The sequence below is a fragment of the Ailuropoda melanoleuca genome, chromosome 6, assembly GCF_002007445.2.
Source record: "Ailuropoda melanoleuca isolate Jingjing chromosome 6, ASM200744v2, whole genome shotgun sequence".
Classification (NCBI taxonomy): Eukaryota; Metazoa; Chordata; class Mammalia; order Carnivora; family Ursidae; genus Ailuropoda; species Ailuropoda melanoleuca.
Genome location: NC_048223.1, coordinates 60398277 through 60417498, shown reverse-complemented (window position 1 = coordinate 60417498; position 19222 = coordinate 60398277). Strand labels below are relative to the sequence as shown.

At 41.3% G+C, this 19222-nt stretch overlaps 1 protein-coding gene, 1 non-coding gene and 1 pseudogene across 5 annotated transcripts in view; 1 reads left to right on the top strand and 2 right to left on the bottom strand.

Annotated features, from left to right (window-relative positions):
• DISC1 (DISC1 scaffold protein) overlaps positions 1-19222 on the top strand; it is a 370724-nt gene that overhangs the window by 227145 nt on the left and 124357 nt on the right. The gene's annotated exons all lie outside the window — the stretch shown is intronic.
• On the bottom strand, positions 540-643 carry LOC117802870. Its single transcript, XR_004626384.1, has one exon. It is a non-coding gene; the product is annotated as a small nucleolar RNA U13 (small nucleolar RNA).
• Positions 16126-16601, bottom strand: LOC109489293 (annotated as a pseudogene).

Genomic DNA, 19222 nt, shown 5'->3' with positions numbered 1-19222 from the left:
GCCATTCTGAGGAATGGCTAAAACGGGTCTGATGGCAGAGCCCAAACTTATACAGCCAGGAGGATCCATTGTGTGGTCCCAGATGTCTTTTCCATTTACCATATTTCTGATCTAGGTTATAGACAAGCTATGTTATGGCTCTGGGCACAAAGGGGATAAGATCATGTTCTACTTAGTGAATCATCATAAATTTTTTTAATTTTTTTTTTATTTTTTAAAAGATTTTATTTGAGAGAGAGAGAGCACGTGAGAGAAAGAGAGCCCGAGCAGAGGGGAGGGGCAGAGGGACAGGGAGAGGACGACTTCCCACTGAGTGCGGAGCCTGTTGAGGGCTTGATGTGGGCAACTTCATCCCAGGACCCTGGGATCATGACGGAGCCGAAGGCAGATGCTTAACCGGCTGAGCCAGCCAGGCGCCCTCCAGGTGTGCGTCGCCCATTTCTCCGTGCACCCGCTCACGCCTTGGCAGCAATGAAGTCCGCTTCCCCGGGCTCCTTTTCTCAGGAGAGTTGAAAGATAAAAAGGATCCTCCAAGTTCACGTCAGACGGGTAATGTGCCCAGGTCGTAACAAGGTTTGAGGGAGGCACATGTCACACAACAGCGTGAACACCCAATCATCACGCTTATGAACTACAAAAGGATCTTGAATCATCATAAATTTAATGACTAAATTTGATGCACTCTGGGACTATAAATTTATCCCATTACTGTTTAAAGAAAAGTCAAGATGCAATGATCTGAAGTTTTGTATTTGTACAGTTCATTTATTGGTCGGGAGAAAATAAGAAGCATTACTATATTCTCACTGAGTAAAGGTAAGATGCTTAAGCTAGGCTGCTTGGTTTCTATTCCTACCTCTGGATCTTAGTAGCTGGCTTACTTTCCATGCATAATTTGAGTGCTCTGAGTTTCTTCTTCACCCACTTGGTGTTCAATGGATAATAGGTATTGATATTGTTTTGGATATACTGAGTTGATGTGATGCAAATGCCCACTGTCCTTGATGAAACATACATGTTCAGATCCCTTTTTTTCCTCCATGTAAGTCTGCATGCCTGAGTTTACATTCAGACAGAAGCACTGTTAGAGAATAGGAAGGAATAATCTGCATGGATCAGCTTATTTTGACTGAACAGATGAAAATCAAAAGTGACTTAACAGCTAACTTCAAAGATGTAAAAAGGGTGTATGGAAAATGGAGATTTAGTGGTAAGTATCTCAATTCATATTCGCTGAGGGCAAGATGAAGATAAATGAACTCAAATTGCAGCAGAAAGGAATTAGACATTAGCAAGGAAGCTTCAGGAGTTGGAAGGGCTAGTCTTTTGAGATGTTTGACACAAAGAAATGACGCTGCTGTCTTAGGATGGCTCGCTCTTTCAGGCCATAAATATTTATTGAGCGTATACTATTGGGCAGATGCTGGGCTTGGTGCTGCAGCTATAGAGATGAACAGACAGATATACACCCTGACTGCACAGACCTTAAGTTTAGTGGGGGAGACAGACATTGATCCATGACACAAGCATGTAGTTAGAGTCCATGACAAGTGCCATGAAGGAACGTACACGAGTGTAACATGCTCACTGATCAGTTTGGAGCCAGCGGCCAGGGGCCGATCACTCCAAGGAAGTGAAGTTTGAGTTGAGATTTGAAGGATAAGTAGAAAATTGCAGGTGAGGGGAGGGGCTGAGCAAGCAGCCTGTGCAAAGACCCCGAGGCCAGAGGGAGCTGGTGGCTTTGAGGGACAGAGAGATCAGTGAGGCCAGTGTGGCTGGGGCCCAGAGAGGGGGAGAAGGGAGTGGGTGTCCTGGGTTCAAACGGTAGGCAGGAACCAAACCAGGAAGGTTCTTGAAACAAGTTAGGACTTTGATCTTTATATAAAGAAGGATGAAAAGTTGTCTATGTTGTTTATTTTTTAATTTTTTTTTTACTGTAGTATAACATGCTGTCTTTGTCCATTTGGGTTGCTGTAACAAAATACCACAGACTGGGTGGCTTGTAAGGAACAGAAATGTATTCCTCGCAGCTCTTGAGGCTGGCAGTGTGAGGTCAGGCTGCCAGTGCGGTCGAGTTCTTTTGAGAGCCCTTTTCCTGTTTGTAGACATCTGACTTCTGGTCACGTCCTCACATATCCTCAGCAAGTGCTCTCTCAACTCTTACAAGGGCACTATTTCCATTCTTGAGGCTACACCCTCATGCTCTCATCTAATCTTAATTACCTCTCAGAGGCCCCCACCACCTAATACATCACATTGGGAGGTAGAGTTTCAACATAAGAATTTGGAAGGGACACGGGTATTTAGTCCAAGCATGTGCATACAGACCAGTGCTCATGTGGGTCAGCCTATGACTTGTCCCCCGGAACACATCATGTGACCAGCGCCCAACTCAGTAAACAGGGAATTATTAACACTCCAGAAGCTCCTCTGGATCCCGTCTCAGTCACTAGCATGCTCCCAGGGTAACCCGTTTTTTCACTTGTAAGACCGTCGTTGAATTTTGACTATGTCTGAACTTTACGTAAATGGAGTCAAACCCTTGTATTTTTTCTTCAGCTTCTGTCACTCAACACCATGAGACTCCATTTGCTGCTTGTAGCAATAGTTTGCTGTGTGAATATAACACAATTTATTTATCAGTTCTGCTGTTGATGGACATTTGGGTAGTTACCTGTGTTTTGCTGTTTAGAATAGTACTACTATGAACTACTTGGTGATTCTATTTCCCCTTTCTGTTGGGCATTTTCCGAACAGTGGAACTTCTGGGACTTGAGATATACCTAACTTTAACTTTAATGGATCACACTGAGCAGTTCTCTAATGTGGCCCTTCTGATTTGCACCCCTGCCAGCACTGCATGAGTATGCTCACAGATTTTCTGCAGACAGTGACATGACCAGGTCTGGGCTTTTCAAAGACCACATGGCTGCTATGAGGAGAATGGACTGGAGAGGCAGGAGTTCCTGAGAAGACCTGTGGGGGGCTGTTACGGTGGGTCAAGGGGCAGATGGGGAGAGGATGAAATCAGCTGGGATAGAGAGAAGTACACAGATTCAGGAGAGAGTAGTGGGGGAGAAGTTGATGGTTCCAGGGGTTGTACAGTAGTTCCCTACCCCCCTTCATGGTTTAGCTTTCCATGGTTTCAGTTACCTGTGGTCAACTAGGAGCAGAGGATCTGCCTCCTGACCTGTCACCAGACGGTCAGTAAGTAGCCTCATGCTACGTTACTATGTCTCTGTCATTCACCTCACTTCACCTTGTCATGTAGGCATTTTATCATCTCATGTCTTCACAAGAAGGGTGAATACCGAGCAATAAAGTATTTTAAGAAGAGAGAGACCACATTCACAAAACTTTTATGGTAGTATATTGCTATAGTTGTTGTATTTTATTATTAACTATTTTTGTTCATCTCTTACTGCATCTAATTTATAAATGAACTTTATCATATGTAAGTATGTAGAGGGTTCAGTACTATCTACGGTTTCAGGCATCCACCAGGGGTGAAGGTGACAAGAAGGACCTTACATTGTTGCCTTGCATAGCTGGTTAGATGGTGGTGTTTGAATAATGGACCAGGGATGGGGAGGTGTGGGTTCTAATTCTGGTTTTGGACATGTAGATTTGAAGTGCGTTAGGGACATCCACATGGGAATCAAGGAGGCAATTAGGATGGACTCAGGAGAGTCTAGTGGACAAGCATCGCTGTGTCCTCACAGAGCGTCAGGGAAGAAAGGTGCCTGGAATGAGAAATCCAATTCAATGCTATGATTTCTTAGTTTCAGAGCAGTTTTTCAATGAAACCTTTGAACACTTACAAAATTTTTCCCTCTCAATTTTATTTCAAGTTGAGGATGATTAGGCAATGGCTTATTTGGGAGGATAGAGATGGTGATACTATGTCGTAGGTAAGGGAGATGGGGGAGACATGTTGTGTTTTCTGTAATATAGCACAGTAGCCAAGGGTGGTGTTTCTCTGGCAGGGGCATCCATTTGTCCTCTGCCTCAGTTTCCTGGGGCTGCCACATACCAGGCGGCTTCAACAATGGAAATCTGTTGTCTCCCATTTCTGGAGGCCAGAAGTCCAAAGTCAAGGTGTAGGCAGGGTTGGCTCCCTTGAAGGCCTCTCTCCTTGGTATGTAGCTGGCCACCTTCTCCCTGTGTTTCCACTGGTCTTCCCTCTGTGTGTCTGTGTCCTAACCTCCTCTTCATAGAAGGACCTCAGTCAGACTGGATTAGGCCCACCCTCATGACCTCATTTTAACTGAAGCAAAACCATGATAATAATAATCACTCCCATTCACCATGTATCAGGTATTTTACCTCATAGCCTCACAAATTCACATTTAACCCTCTCAACTGTCCTGTGAGGGAGGTATTTCCCCCCTTGTGATGATGAGCAAACCGGGACTCAGGCCACACACTCTGTCAGCGGAGACTCAGTGCCCATGCCCTTGGTCCTTCTCTTCCTTCCTGCTCCCGTCTCAGGCCATGGAGGACACAGGGGACTTTGATCTTCTCTCAGATTCTACCAATACAGTTGAGCTGGACAGAGCAAATATTGGCCCAGTGATTTTTAATTGTTGCCTTGGGTGAATGTACTATTCTCCCCAGCTCAGGCTGACTTATTTGCAGAGCTCATAAGTCAGGGTCCCTGCAGCTGGGAACGATGATCTTTAAATACTCCCCAAGCCCTGAGAAAGAACCAGATAAAGAAGCACAAGGTGACGGCCCCATCCTCTCAAACTGAGTGATCTCCAGAATTCCCCCAGTCCTGGCCTCTTATTTCATGAAATGAAGAGAGGTGGACTCGACTGGAACTGGATTTGGAAATTGCAGAGAAAATGTGTTTGAGTTTCCTGTCCTCTATCCTGGAGCAGTTGTTTCCCATTGCCCTCATCAGTGAGTCTGTCTCTCTCTCCTCACACAAATCTTTCAGACGTCACTCGAAAAAACAAACACCTTGAATAGGAAATGTAGTCTGTCTTGTCCTATCTCACTATAGTGCCTGTTTGTTGTAATCTGTGTGGTATTTGCTGTCTACACAGTGAGGTGGTTTTATGTTTCTGGACCAAAAAGGCATAGTCACTGTCCTCCATCAGAGTTGCACCATTGAACTGAACAGATAGGGTGTACTTGACCATGTCCTTGGTAACATTGGGCCTGTGGATTAGCTAGGAAAAACGAGTCCTTCTCTAGTGTGAATGTGGAGTGGTCTAAAAGGGTAGGATAGCCTATTATGTATTTGTCACTAAGCCCAATGAGATGCTAACATGCAGGGTGCAGGCCCTGGTACCTGGTTCTTTGGGTCGGATTACACAGGAGAGAGAACCAGGTTAGAGGGAGAGAGCGGGGAGAGAGGAAGAGGGAGAGACAGAGAACACAAGAGCAAACATGGACAGTTCTTCTCTAACAAGGCCTGTGACATGGTGCTGAGCATGCACGGGGAACTGAGCTGTCGGCGCTGAGCAGCAGATGTTATAAGGCAGGTACCTCAGGATGATGTGGCAGAAAGAGAGACTCAAATGAAGGATTGCACATGGTTGTTGAGATTAACAAGAGGGACCACGAAATGCTCCCACGAGAAAAGGATGCTTCCTCTGCGTCCTGAGTAACCATTCATTCATTCTTTCAGGTGTTCATTAGGTTTCTGCTCATAGTACCACACGCTGTGCTAGGTTCAGGAAATAGAACAATGAGCAAACCCACACCCCAACATTCCCACTCCACCCCTGCCCCTTGTGGAACTCACATCCTTGTAGGTAAGTGGTAGCCAGACAGCCAGGTGGGAAAGGGTTGGCCTGGTGCCGGGAATAGCATGGGCCATGACACAGGGCCCCTAGTGAGCTTGGTGTGAGTGGATATGGGGTGGGTCAAAGGGGAGGCCTGCAGGAGGCAGGTGCCAGATCCCAAAAGAGGAGTCTGTGTGCCAAGCCAAGGAACTTGAATTTTCTGCTGAAGGCTGTGAAGAGCTACTACCGATTTGGGGGAGGGTGTCACATCCTTGGACTTAGAGCACTCCACAGCTGTGTGCAGGGTAGAGCAGCCCAGAGTGCAGGCAGGGAGCACCCTCAGGACATAAGGCTTAGGTGGGGTGAGGAGAGGCAAGTGTGGACACAGTCAGCAGGTGCCAGGGAAGGAGGATGAGCAGGCTCTGTGATGGATTCCTGGGAGCCTCGAGGTAAGAAAGAGGATTCTAGGATGACTCCCACTTCCCAGCCTTGCACTCGGTAACTGTGCCACTGATGGAGGGAACGATAGAGAAGTGCCAGTTCCTGGGAAATGAAACGAGTTCAGGTTTGGGGACTTTGCTCGTGAATCCAGAATTCCACAGGCTTCTCCTGAGAGCGCTAGAAGTAGGAGGGTCTTCTTACTAGAGGAAGCATGAACCCAAACCAGAGGGCATTGGGTGTTTGTGGAAGCTTGCTTTCAAAGTGTTCAGTCAAAAACATTAAATGTCATCAGCATACAAGGGGCTCACTATTAGCACCTGCACTGTAGGGAGAGGAAACCGAGTCTCATGCATGTTAAAAAAACAGTGGACGGAGAGCCAGAACGCCGACCTGGGATTAACGACTCTGGATCTAGAGATCTTCCACAAAGACCCACCTGGTCAGTACCAGGGCCGTCTGAGTCTTGGGACAGGAATTGTCAGTGATACCAGCCCCAGCTTTCCTGTCCTGAGCAGCTTCAGGAATGCCAAAGGCTGAGGGTCCACCACATAAATGACAACACCAGGAGACCTAGAGTGTACAGTTCTGAGGGTCCCTTGTCCAGGGAGGGTGGCAAGGGAAGGGCAGTTCTGGATTCAGTGTCCAGGTTTTGGCGGGTGACGGATATGCTCTCCTCTGGGGTGGGGAGGCTGCATTCCACACCCACTATCCCCACCACCCACTGAGTAAGCTGATGTCTGGGTTGATGGGTTCTCTGGATCTGATGATCCCACTCTGTGCAAATACCTTCCCAGTGTGGAGAACCTGAGTCTTCTCTGGGGCATTTTGCGTCTGACACGTATGTTGTTGGTGTTTGATAGCATATGTTATGCTAATGTAACAAATATGGCAACAGGAAAGCCGGAATGTAATTCTGGGATGTGTCTTTGCGTGATCCAGTTTTGCAGAAAGAACCAGTCCAGGATGGGGGAAAGAGTGCATTTAAGACCGAAATTTGTGACTTGAGGGGGAATGGAAGGGGAGGCTCCTCTCACTCTCCTCCGGAACTCCCCACCTTCCCTGGTTCGCCTGGCCCATTGCAGACCAGCTTTGGAAGTTGGTATTAATAGCTTGCAGCTCTCATCTCCATGAAACAGAGAACTGCAGCCTCTTCAGTTGATTCCTGGCTAGGAAACCAACGGTTTGACACCAGCTGGCTGTAATAGGCATTTTTAATAAAAGTTACCTCTGAGTTAAAAATGCTGCCTCAGAGATTTTGTGCTGAAACAAACGAAAAACTGACAGGTGGGATCTTTCATGCAAAACTTCTGCTGGGGCTAGGGTAAAATGATAAGGTTTTTTGCCCGTGGGGGTAGGAGTAATTGGATTTTCTCTCTTGCCCTCCCACGTCTGGCCCTCTGTTATGATGACAGGACCACAGAAGTTTTAAAAGCTGAATCATAGTTTATATTTTTGGCGTTTGAACTATTGAGTGAAAACCGAGGGAAGGAGTACAGTTGGGGAGTATGTTCCTGCAGTCCTCCAGGGATAATTTTTGTTTGTCTGAAAACGTGTTTGTCTGAAAACCCAAGCCTGATGTAGCCTGTCCAGAGCAAGCCGGCTGGGAAGTGAAGCCTCAGCTGAAGACACAGGATTATTCTAGGCTCCCTTCTTTCAAAAGCTTCGAAGAGTGCCTTCTCATGCTACTGTGTGTGAATGGCCTGGGATTATGTATGTGGGCTGTTTCACCATTTTCTGGATCTTTTTTGAACAAGTTCATCTACAAATGTGTCAATATACAAATAAATGAGCCTCTGAGGACTTGTCTCTCTGGCAGTGCAAAAGGAGGAGGAAAGAGCAAGGGAAGGAACTGTGGGGAGCTTGTGTGAAATCAGAGGAACCTGGACTGTAAAGTCAAATGACTGTTATTCCCTCAGCGTAATGAACAATCCCCTCATGATGATTTTACTCCTTAAACAACACTGGCAGGACTCCTTCTTTATAGTTGTGTGTGGTAAGCCTTCAGAATTCTTGGGTAGTTTCTGTGAGCTTAACGTTCCAGGTGAGGTTGTTAAGGAAAAAACTTTCATGAAGGCAAGGTGTGTCTGAGTTTTCAAGAAAAGAATACAAACATGGAGGCAACCAAAATGTCCTTTTCTTTCTCTTTCTTCCTCCAGGCGCTAAAAATGGCAGTTGAGTCCGTCCAAGTTTGCATGTATATTTCTAGACATGTGTCTTATGGAATACAAATAATATAGATTTCTCAAGATTTTTGGCAATTTAGTCCCCTTAACTAAATTTTGCAAAATGATCTAAATTACCCAGTGCTCAGCCCCAGAAGCCAATAAAACAGGATGAAGATTTTGGTCGTGATTTGGAAACAAGTAAAACAGAACAGACCTGTCTGCTTTCTAATATGATTTTATTTTAAATACAAGTTCTTATTCTACTTTCCCTCAGTATCAGACAGCTGGTTCCTTCTTGAAGCAACTCTTGAAAACAGATGGACCCACCACTGCCTCAAAGTATCGGCTTCTCCTATGGCTGCCATTTCCCCCATTTTTCTTAGTGCCCCCTTTTCTTCACTTGCCAACCTATGTTCTCCCTGGCACTAAGCAGATATCTAGAGTTGACTGTTTCTTTCACATTTGATGATGGGAGGATGAACATAAGGTGCCAGACTGGGTTATTGCATTCATTGACAGATGGATTTGCTCCATTCATGTGAAGAGTTCCTTTTGCAGAATATCTGCGTTCTGGTGCACCCTTTAGCTGGATGTGTAATCCTCCTCACCAAGCTTCTTTCTCAAACTTGTATGTTGTGAGTCATGCCATGGTATCTCTAGGACCAGGTAGTTGTGACCTGGCCATTAGTCCGGTTTCTCTGTGTCGTAATACAAATACCTCTTTCTGTTACTTAAAACATGGGATTATTTGTAGGTAATCACTCCAGATGGACATAATTGAATTTACTTAGCATTTAAATTACTTAAGGATATCAAATCGATGCGAAGGAATGGGGGAAACAAATCAAGGATTGATGACTACTATCTATTCCATTTTAATATGAGGACCCTTTATATGTAAAGGTGAACTACTCCTTGTTTTATGGTTGGAGTATTTCTTTTACGAATAAGTGACTTACATGCATAACAAAATACTATATACAGTGGTGGAAGTGAGTGGGCTATAGCTATGCATATCAATGTGGACAAATCTCAGAGACATAATCTCAGTGAGACAAGCAAGTTCCAGAAAAATGCATACAGTACAATACTAACTATTTATTTAAAAACATGCAAAACAACAGTGTATGTTTTAAAGATGCATACATGGCAAGGGAAAGGGTAAATATGTGCATGGGAATGATAACTACCTAAAAACCATCGCCTCTGGGGCAGGCAGTGGGCACAATGTGATCTGAGGGTCTTTAACAGGTTCAGTAAAATTTTCTTTTATAAACTGGATGATTGGTCCATGGTGTTTATTTTACAGTCTTCATCCCTCGTATTGTCAATGTTGCAGAACACACTTAAAGAAAAGGAGAAAAACTGTGGCAATGGACAGGGTCTGAGAGTGCACAGGGATGGATTTATGAGTCAAGAAGAGCACCTGCAAAGTCTTGGCATGCCTAGGCTCCCAGGCACAGGGGAGGTGGCAATGGATGGGGAAGGTGTGGGTGCTTGAACAGGTGAGGCAGGTGGCAGGAAGGCAGATTCCTGGTTGAGGAAGGAGACAAGAGATGCCAGAAAGTCTCTCTGTCCTGGAGAGGTAACAATCCACACAGAGTCAGCCTTGCCTTGGCCCAGGGAGCCTGGAGAAGAGTGTTCTCCCTAGTCCCCCAACCCTACCGAGCTACTGTGCACCTCACCTTAGCGGCTCAGTCAGGGGCCTAGAGATTGTTTGCTTTGTCCATGGTCCAACCTGTGTGATGAGTTACTGTTTAGAAAACAGAATTCCAGCTAAGACCAGCTTACTGCAGCCCTGTAGCCTTACGTTCCTGCATGGAATCCTCTGGGGAGCCTGGGCAGCCCCATATTTCTCGATGTGAGAAGTGTCTTCACCCTGGCTCTCGGAGTCCCAGGGCCATGTTTCTGGTGTCCTGAGTACTGTCCCTGAAAAAGGAGGAACTGGCAGCTGGCAGATTTTGTGGACTTCAGTAAGCAGAGGCTTCCAGGCTCCTGCTGGAAAGCACCTGAGTTGTCTGCAAGGGCTCAGAGTTCTGGGTCTGCCTGAGATGGCTGTTTTGCCTTTCTCAGAGTCCACGTCCTCATGTGCAAGGTGGGATGACATAGGCACATGGGCAGGACAAGCCATCCTTGTATGGAGTGTGGGCTACATGCCCCCAAGACTGAGGCTGAAGCCTGGGCAACACTTGGGAGTATTTTTAAATGCAGAGAAACAGATCAAATGGAGGGGAAGAAAGAGACAGATGTGAACCCAGAGCCAGAGAACACAACATTGTGTATGTAGGGTACCATTTTCAAATCATTGTTAGTGTGGTAAAACATCAAAAGTCCCTACTTATTAAAGAATGTTAGGCAATGTGGAGGTGCATGAAGGATGAGCTTTCCTTTTTGACAGGAAGGCCACCCTGTCTCTGGAATCTTAAGGAGCTCCCTTCTCTGCTTTACACGTGTGGGACCGGAGACCCTGCAAGGTGGAAGGCTTGGCTGAGCGCATAGGGAAGTGATAGAGCTTCAGCTAAACCATTGGATTTCCAGTGCTCTGCCTAGAGTTTCTCCCACCATACACATACCTGCTCCATGCTGTGCCATCTTTCCTCTTTCTTCCATCTTTCTTCCCATCTGTTGCCCTTAGGTGAGTCTGTAAAGCAAGTAGGGGCTATAATAGAAGACGTTACCGGGAGCGCCTTCTGAAAATTACCTTCCCTAAAGCTTTTTAGAAGAATATGTCACGTGTCATCCATAATCCAGGTTGTGCTCAAAAGACTGAAATTGGCTAATGCTAAAGGGAGCTATGATTTGTTCCATATTTATTATTCTAGTACTTTTGGTTTCTGGAACTGTTATTAATGAGAAATTGTTTCTCCTAGACTCCAGAATTTGCTTGGGGAGTGCTTTTCTCTTTGATTTGCTAAAAATTTGATTTCCTCTCATGGATTTCTCAAGGAGTACCATTAAGTCATATGGCAGCTCCTTAAGGCACAGAGCTTTAATACAAACCATGCATATTTTAACTCTGTACATGGAAGTGATATCTGTGCCTCAGATTGCTCTGAGCTTGTGTAAACAAGAAGCATAGCGACTGCTACAACGTAGCAATGGAAAGTTCTTTTTCAGTAAAGTCCCTATGAAATTAGGTACTGAGTGTACACAATACAGCATTGTCTATATAGCATGCATCAGGCACAAATCAATACACCTTCACAAAGCAAAAGTCGAATTCAAAGAAAGAAGGCACATCAGTTGTGTTTTTTTTTTATTTTTAAGCAATAACATGGAGTATGTGGAATTCCTTAAAAATGACATTGTATGATTCCCTTTTATGAGGTAAGTAGAATAGTCAAATTCAGAGACAGGAGTGGAATGGTGGTTCCCAGGGGCTGGAGAGAGGGGGAATAGGGAGTTCATGTTTAATAGGTACAGAGGTTCGATTTGGGAAGATGAGAAGTTTGGAGACAGATGGTGGTGATGGTTACACAACAATGTGAATGCATTTAATGCCACTGAACTGTACACTTAAAAATGGATGAAATGGTCAATTTTATGTTATACATTTTACCACAATAAAAAAGAAGATTAAAAAATGACACTATATCCTCTTGATTTCAGACAAATCTCCTATTTACTGAGAATCCCACTGGAGAATGTATTCTCTCTCCATACTGAATGCAGTTTTTATTCTTTTCCTTTGGGTGTTATGTTCAGCATTTTTAATTTTTTTTAATAGCTAAAGCTATGTCACATTTCCTCCTGTGACAAAGGGAGGGATTAAGTGTGGTGCATTCATCTCCCACCATCTGTTTGACAGCTCCTCTGAAGCCTTCTGGAAGCTGAAGGGTGGGGATGCTTACATGGCGTCTCTCAGCTGCCGCTTCCTTGTCCACTGGCTCAGGGGAGACCTGCCTTCCACTGCTTAAAATGTAATGTATTAACAGAAAAGTTGAGGCAGGGTCAGGGCAACAGTTCAAGACACAACAGCCACTGAAAAGATACTTTGTGACTCACGGATCCTGGGGTCGCGCCATGCGTTGAGACCGCCCACGGGAGCTCCAGGGTCAGTCAGAATGCAGAGGGAGAGTGGGGATCCACGAACCTTGGTCTCATCAACAGAGGTTTCACACGCATAATGGGCACCCACTTACTGCAGATGGTAAAATTTTACCATCTTTGATTCACATCAATCTCTGGTTTTATTTTTTCAAAAATTTCTTTTAAATTAAAAAAAATTACAAATACATGGATGTCCCATACCTTATACTGTGGAGAGTCGGTTTTCCCCCCTTAGTGTCTTTGTCATACAGAGTTTTCAATTTTAAATTAGATGACTTTATCTTTTTCCTTTATTGTTCATTCCTTCTATTTTTTAATACGTTCTTTCTTATTCCATATCATATAAATATCTTCTATATTTTCTTCTGAGTTTTAAAGTTTTGCTCTATACCTTTATTTTTTTTAAATACATTTTTAAAATTTCCATCTGGGATTTATTGTTGTGTTTGGCGTGAAGTAAGGTCCTAATTTTGTCTTTTTACGTATGAATACCCAATGGCATCATGGTCTCTATTGATCTGTGTGCCACTTGTGCGTGTGTGTGTGTGCCTGTATCTTCTTATAGGTCATTATACTAGTCCATTGATCTGTTTGTCCTCTGCTTTAATACCACACTGTTTAATTGCTATGGCTTTATGGTTTATGGTACATTTTGATATGTGATAGGACATAACCCCCACTTCCTCTCCACCCACTCCCTTCCCCCCCCCACGTGGGACTAATCATCCTTTGTCTTCAAAGTTGTCATGGCTATTCATGGCCTTTTAGGATCAGCTTGTCATATTTTAACCAGATGGTATTGAATTTATATATTAAGTATTTGAGAGGAAGGCCAAATTTATATTATTGACCTTCCCCTTCATGAACATTTCATATGACATCTATAGAGTGTCCATTATTTATACAGTTTTGTTGTTGTTGTTACATTTATCCTATGTACAATTCAGATTCTTTTTTCTATTACAAATGCTAGCTAAGAAAACCAAAAACCCCAAAACCAAAACCAAAAACAAACCTTCTCCCAATCAGTCTTTGTTGCCTTACATTGTGTTTTATATGATCTTGTTTCCAGCAACTTTGCTGTAATTGTCTTAGTTTTTTATAGATTTGCTTTGATTTTCTATAGAGGAATCATGTTCTTTGTAGATGATAGTGTTTTGTTCTCTTCTTTCTATTCCTTACTCTTTTCATTGCTTCCCCCACTTGTCTTATTTTGCATAGATGCACTGATATCTGATGTCCTCGGGTTTTATCTGATATTAAAAGGTAAAATTCTAAGGTTAGACTGTTATGTGAGATGTGTAATTCTGATAGATACATTATTAGATTAAAACTATTTATTTTATTTTTTTAATAATAATTTTTTATTATATTATGTTAGTCACCATACAGTACATCCCTAGTTTTTGATGTAAAGTTCCGATTCATTAGTTGCGTATAACACCCAGTGCACCATGCAATACGTGCCCTCCTTACTACCCATCACCGGGCTAGCCCATTCCCCCACCCCTCTCCCCTCTGAAGCCCTCAGTTTGTTTCCCAGAGTCCATAGTCTCTCATGGTTCATTTCCCCTTCTGTTTACCCCCCGTTTCTTCTTCCCTTTCTTCTCCTACCGATCTTTCTACTTCTTATGTTCCATAAATGAGTGAAACCATATGATAATTGTCTTTCTCTGCTTGACTTATTTTGCTTAGATTAAAACTATTTTTAATTGTACATATGTATATATATATATTTCATTTAACACACCAAAATGGTGAATTAAAGTTACAATTAAAATTCTGTTTTATAGCACCATATAATTTACACACAATGAAATGCACAAATCTGAAGCGTACAGTTTGATGAGTTTTGAGAAATGTATATATCCATGTAATTTACACCCTGTAAAGCTATAGAGTCCTCCATCCGGAGTATCCTTTGCAGTTAATTCCCCCCCATTCCCTGGCCAGATAAATATCAGTCTGATTTCTATCAGTATAGGTAAATATTGCCTATTCTAGAAACACCAGTAAAATGGAATTATATTGTAGACATTCTTTTCTGTCTGTCACCTCTTTTCAACATGTTGTTGATGTTCATCCATATTGTTGTGGTATCAGCAGTGTATTTATCTTTTATTACTGACTAGTACTTCATTATATAAATGTACTATAATTTGTTTATTCATTTTACTGTTAATGGACATTGGGGTTGTTCCTAGTTTTTGACCAATATGACTTAAGCTTCTATGAACATTCTTGTCATAGAATGTCTTGTCAGTCTTTCTGTGTTTTCATTTTACTTGCGTTCATAGTTGAAAGTGTAATTACTAGATTGTAGTGTAGGCATATGTTTAACTTTGTGGGAAACTTCCAAAATTGTACCATTTTATATCTCTACCAACACTGTTGGAGAATCCTAATTGTTCTATATCATTACCAACATTAGATGTTGTCTGTCCTTTTTATTTTAGCCATTCTACTGGCTATGTATGGATGACTAATGGTTAAGTAGTTTTTCATGTGTTTATTAACCTTTTATATATTTTTCCTTTGTGAAGTTCCTGTTCAAATCTTTTGCCCAGTTTTTTTTTTTTGTTGTTGTTGTTGGATTGCCTTTTAACTATTAAGTTGTAGGGGAGCTATTTATATATTTTGGAATCAAGTCTTTTGTCAGGTATATATTATTACTCCTACTGTGTTTTCTCCTACTCGGAGGACTTTCCTGTTAATTTCTTTTTTAAAAATTTTGTATTTTTATAATTTCTCCAGTTTATTTTGAAAACAATCTTTTCTGACCTGTATCCATATGAATTTTAGAGTAATTAACTCACAGTACACAGAAATGACCTATATTTGCAAGAAGTTAAGCACTGATGAGTGCGTATTAACATATCAAAATTTAAGTTTTCTGACATAAAAGAACGCTTACTAACTTTTTAATTACTTTTTCCCTCCTAAGCTAATTTATTTTTGACATTTGGGCTATACATGCATATAAAAGCAGACACGTTCTGCAAACTGACCATGAGATAAACCAGCATACAAGTGTCTTTTCTGGATGTGATTCAATTTCCAGGGGCAAAGTGGTTCAAATGGGAGCAAATAAGCCCACTTCCTTATAAAATAAACTAAATAAACACAAACTAGGGAGTATTAAAGGTGCTAAGATTAATTCCACAAATCTTCTTTTTTCTGTTTTTTAAATATGCAAGTGTACTCTATGAAAATGTGTGAATTAACACTTGTCATCTAGGTTGTGCACTTCCATGGATGGTAAAAGGCCTTGGCATAAGGAAGTATTGCAAGGAAACGGGGAGGGGGGCATTCATCCTCATCAAGTCGTCCACAAACTTAGAGAAGAGAGAGAGCAGAAGACTTATAAGCCTCAGTGGGTGCAGATGTTGATCTGGGTCTTAAAGTGATCTAATTGAACATAATAATAAATTTCATTTCATCATGTTCTATTTTGTTTGTTCCACGTTTTTTGTAACTGGAGTAAAGTGGGAGGTTCAACTAGTCTAAGATAGTAGACTATCTTATAAACTGTCTAGATCAAACATTTTTATTTATCCTTCTGCCAAACACAGCAACTGAGTTTCATCTTTAATTATTTTTTAAGATAAGAAAGAGTAAGTTAACTGAAGAAACGGCTTGAGCTATGGAATGTTCTCACACTTTGACACATCTCTGAGAGGTGCAGAGGCTGTGGGGACTAGCCCCGTTGGCTGCACCAAGGAATGGACGCACTGTCAGCGTACCTTCTCCAAGAATGCTCTACAGTACCTTACATACTGGTGATAGACAGTCTTGAAGTTGGATTCCCATAATAGGGATCTTCAAAGATATGTTGCTTTCATGAATAATAGTTCCCAAGTGGTTCAATTTTAGCTTTGCCATTTTTAACTTGCTTCCTTTTTCTATTCAAATCTCTCAGATTGCTTTCATCCACACGTGGTATATAATCAAATGAGGCAAAGTCTTCTTGGTAACCTGCCTGGACAATGTGATTCATGGGAGTACCATGCTCCTTCATGCAGTTGTGCCTTTGATAATCAGGAGGATTTTCTACATCATGCATGGATGTTGCGGCACTGTCTACCCTCCAATTATCTAAAACATTTTGATCAGTTACAAGTTTTCTGAAAATTGCTTCTGCAATGAGTGATTGACAGGTGTTGCCCAGACATAGCAACAGTGCTGATGTGGGCGCTTGCTCAGCCATTTTCCCACGCATGCCAAGGTAGCCGCTGACTGCATCAGAAAATTTCTCCTGCTCATTTTCATAATGGTGTCTTCTGATGAGTTAAAGTTTCTAAATTGATGAAATCCATTTGGTCTATTTTCTTCTTTTATTGCATTAATGTGGTTCATTACACTGATGATTTTCAAATGTTAACCAACATTTTTTCCTACATAAACCGTAGTTGACCATGAAATATGCTTTTTACAAATTGCTGGATTTTTTTACTTACTAATAGTGAGTTAAGTGTTAATGAGAGAAATTGCTCTGTATTTTATTTTATTTACTTATGTTTTATTACTTCAAATACCTTCCCAAATGGCATTATTTTATTTATTTATTTATTTGGTGGAAGGATTATTTATTTATTTTTAAATTATTATTTTTATGATTATGTTCAATTAGATCAGTATTATGCTGCCCTCCTAAAATTATTTGAGAAGTTTCTTTCTCCTGAAAGTTTGTGTAAAACTGGTATTTTTTTCTTCCTTAAATGTTTGATAATAGTTAATAGTAAAGCCACTTTACTATGGTGTTCTTGAAAGTGGGTTTTGAAATTTCAAATTCAATTTCTTTAATAGATAGATGTATATGTATTTTTGGTAATTTGCACCTTCAAGAAGCTTTTCTATTTCATCTAAACTATTGAATTTATTGGCATAAAGATGTTTATAATATGTCATTATGCTTTTAATATCTTTGGGATCTTTAATAATGTGTCTACTCTCTTTTTCTTGATGACCTACCTGGTAATTTGTGTTTTCTTCAATTTTTGCTCTATTATTCTGAGTTTTAACAATGTGATTGATGTCATAGAAAACCCATTTTTGTTTTTTGGTTTCATTAATTTTCTCTGTGTTTTCTCCATTTTACATTTCTTTGATTTCTGTTCCTAGCTTTATTATTTCCTTATTTCTAGTTACTTTGGGCTTTATTTGCTCTTCTTTTTTACCTTCTTAAGGTTGACACTTATATCATGGATTTTAAACCTTTTCTAAAACTACAAATTTCCATCTAAGCACTTCCTCAGTTGAGGACCACAAATTTTGTTATGTTCTCATTGTCATTCAAATCAAATTTTTTTTCTATTTTTCCTTGTGATTTCTCCTTTGCTATATGAATTACTTGGAAATAGATTTCTTAATTTCTAAATGTTTGCATATTTCCCAGATATTTTTGCGTTATTGCTTTCTAAGTTAATTCTGTTGTGTTTAAGAAACATTCTTGGTATGATTTTAATCTTTTTTGAAATTATTGAGACTTGTTTTATGGACCAACATATAGGTTATCTATAGTTCTATGTGCACATGAAAAGGATGTAAATTCTGCAATTATTGGGTATAGTGTTCTATAAATGTTGATTAGGTGATTCTGGTTGATAGTGTTCAAATCATTATCCTTACTGATTTAATGTCTACTTGAGCCTATCAACTATTAAGAGAAGTATTTTGGAATCTCTAATTGTAATTGTGGATATGTATGTTTCTCTTCTCAGTTCTACCAAATAATATATTTCAATGCTCCATTATTTAAGTATTTTTATACTTCAAGTATTTTCATGCTCTATCAGAAGCATATATCCTAGAGGAGAACATAGGCAGCAACCTATACGACATTGGCCAAAGTAACCTTGTTCATGACACATCTCCAAAGGCAAGAGAAACAAAAGAGAAAATGAACTTGGGGGACTTCATCAGGATAAAAAGCTTCTGCACAGCCAAGGAAACAGTCAAAAAAACTAAGAGGCAGCCCACAGAATGGGAGAAATATATTTGCAAATGACACTACAGATAAAAGGCTGGTATCCAAGATCTACAAAGAACTTCTCAAACTCAATACACGAGAAACAAATAAACAAATCATAAAATGGGCAGAAGATATGAACAGACACTTTTCCAATGAAGACATACAAATGGCTAACAGACACATGAAAAAATGTTCAAAATCATTAGCCATCAGGGAAATTCAAATCAAAACCACACTGAGATACCACCTTACGCCAGTTAGAATGGCAAAGATAGACAAGGCAAGAAACAACAATTGTTGGAGAGGATGTGGAGAAAGGGGATCCCTCCTACATTGTTGGTGGGAATGCAAGTTGGTACAGCCACTCTGGAAAACAGTGTGGAGGTCCCTTAAAAAGTTAAAAATTGAACTACCCTATGACCCAGCCATTGCACTACTGGGTGTTTACCCCAAAGATACAGACGTAGTAAAGAGAAGGGCCATATGCACCCCAATGTTCATAGCTGCATTGTCCACAATAGCCAAATCATGGAAGGAGCCGAGATGCCCTTCAACAGATGACTGGATTAAGAAGCTGTGGTCCATATATACAATGGAATATTACTCAGCTATCAGAAAGAACGAATTCTCAACATTTGCTGCAACATGGACGGCACTGGAGGAGATAATGCTAAGTGAAATAAGTCAAGCAGAGAAAGACAATTATCATATGAAGAACTAGGAAGATCGGTAGGGGAAGAAAGGGGTAAAGAAAGGGGGGTAATCAGAAGGGGGAATGAAGCATGAGAGACTATGGACTATGAGAAACAAACTGAGGGCCTCAGAGGGGAGGGGGCGGGGGAATGGGATAGACCGGTGAT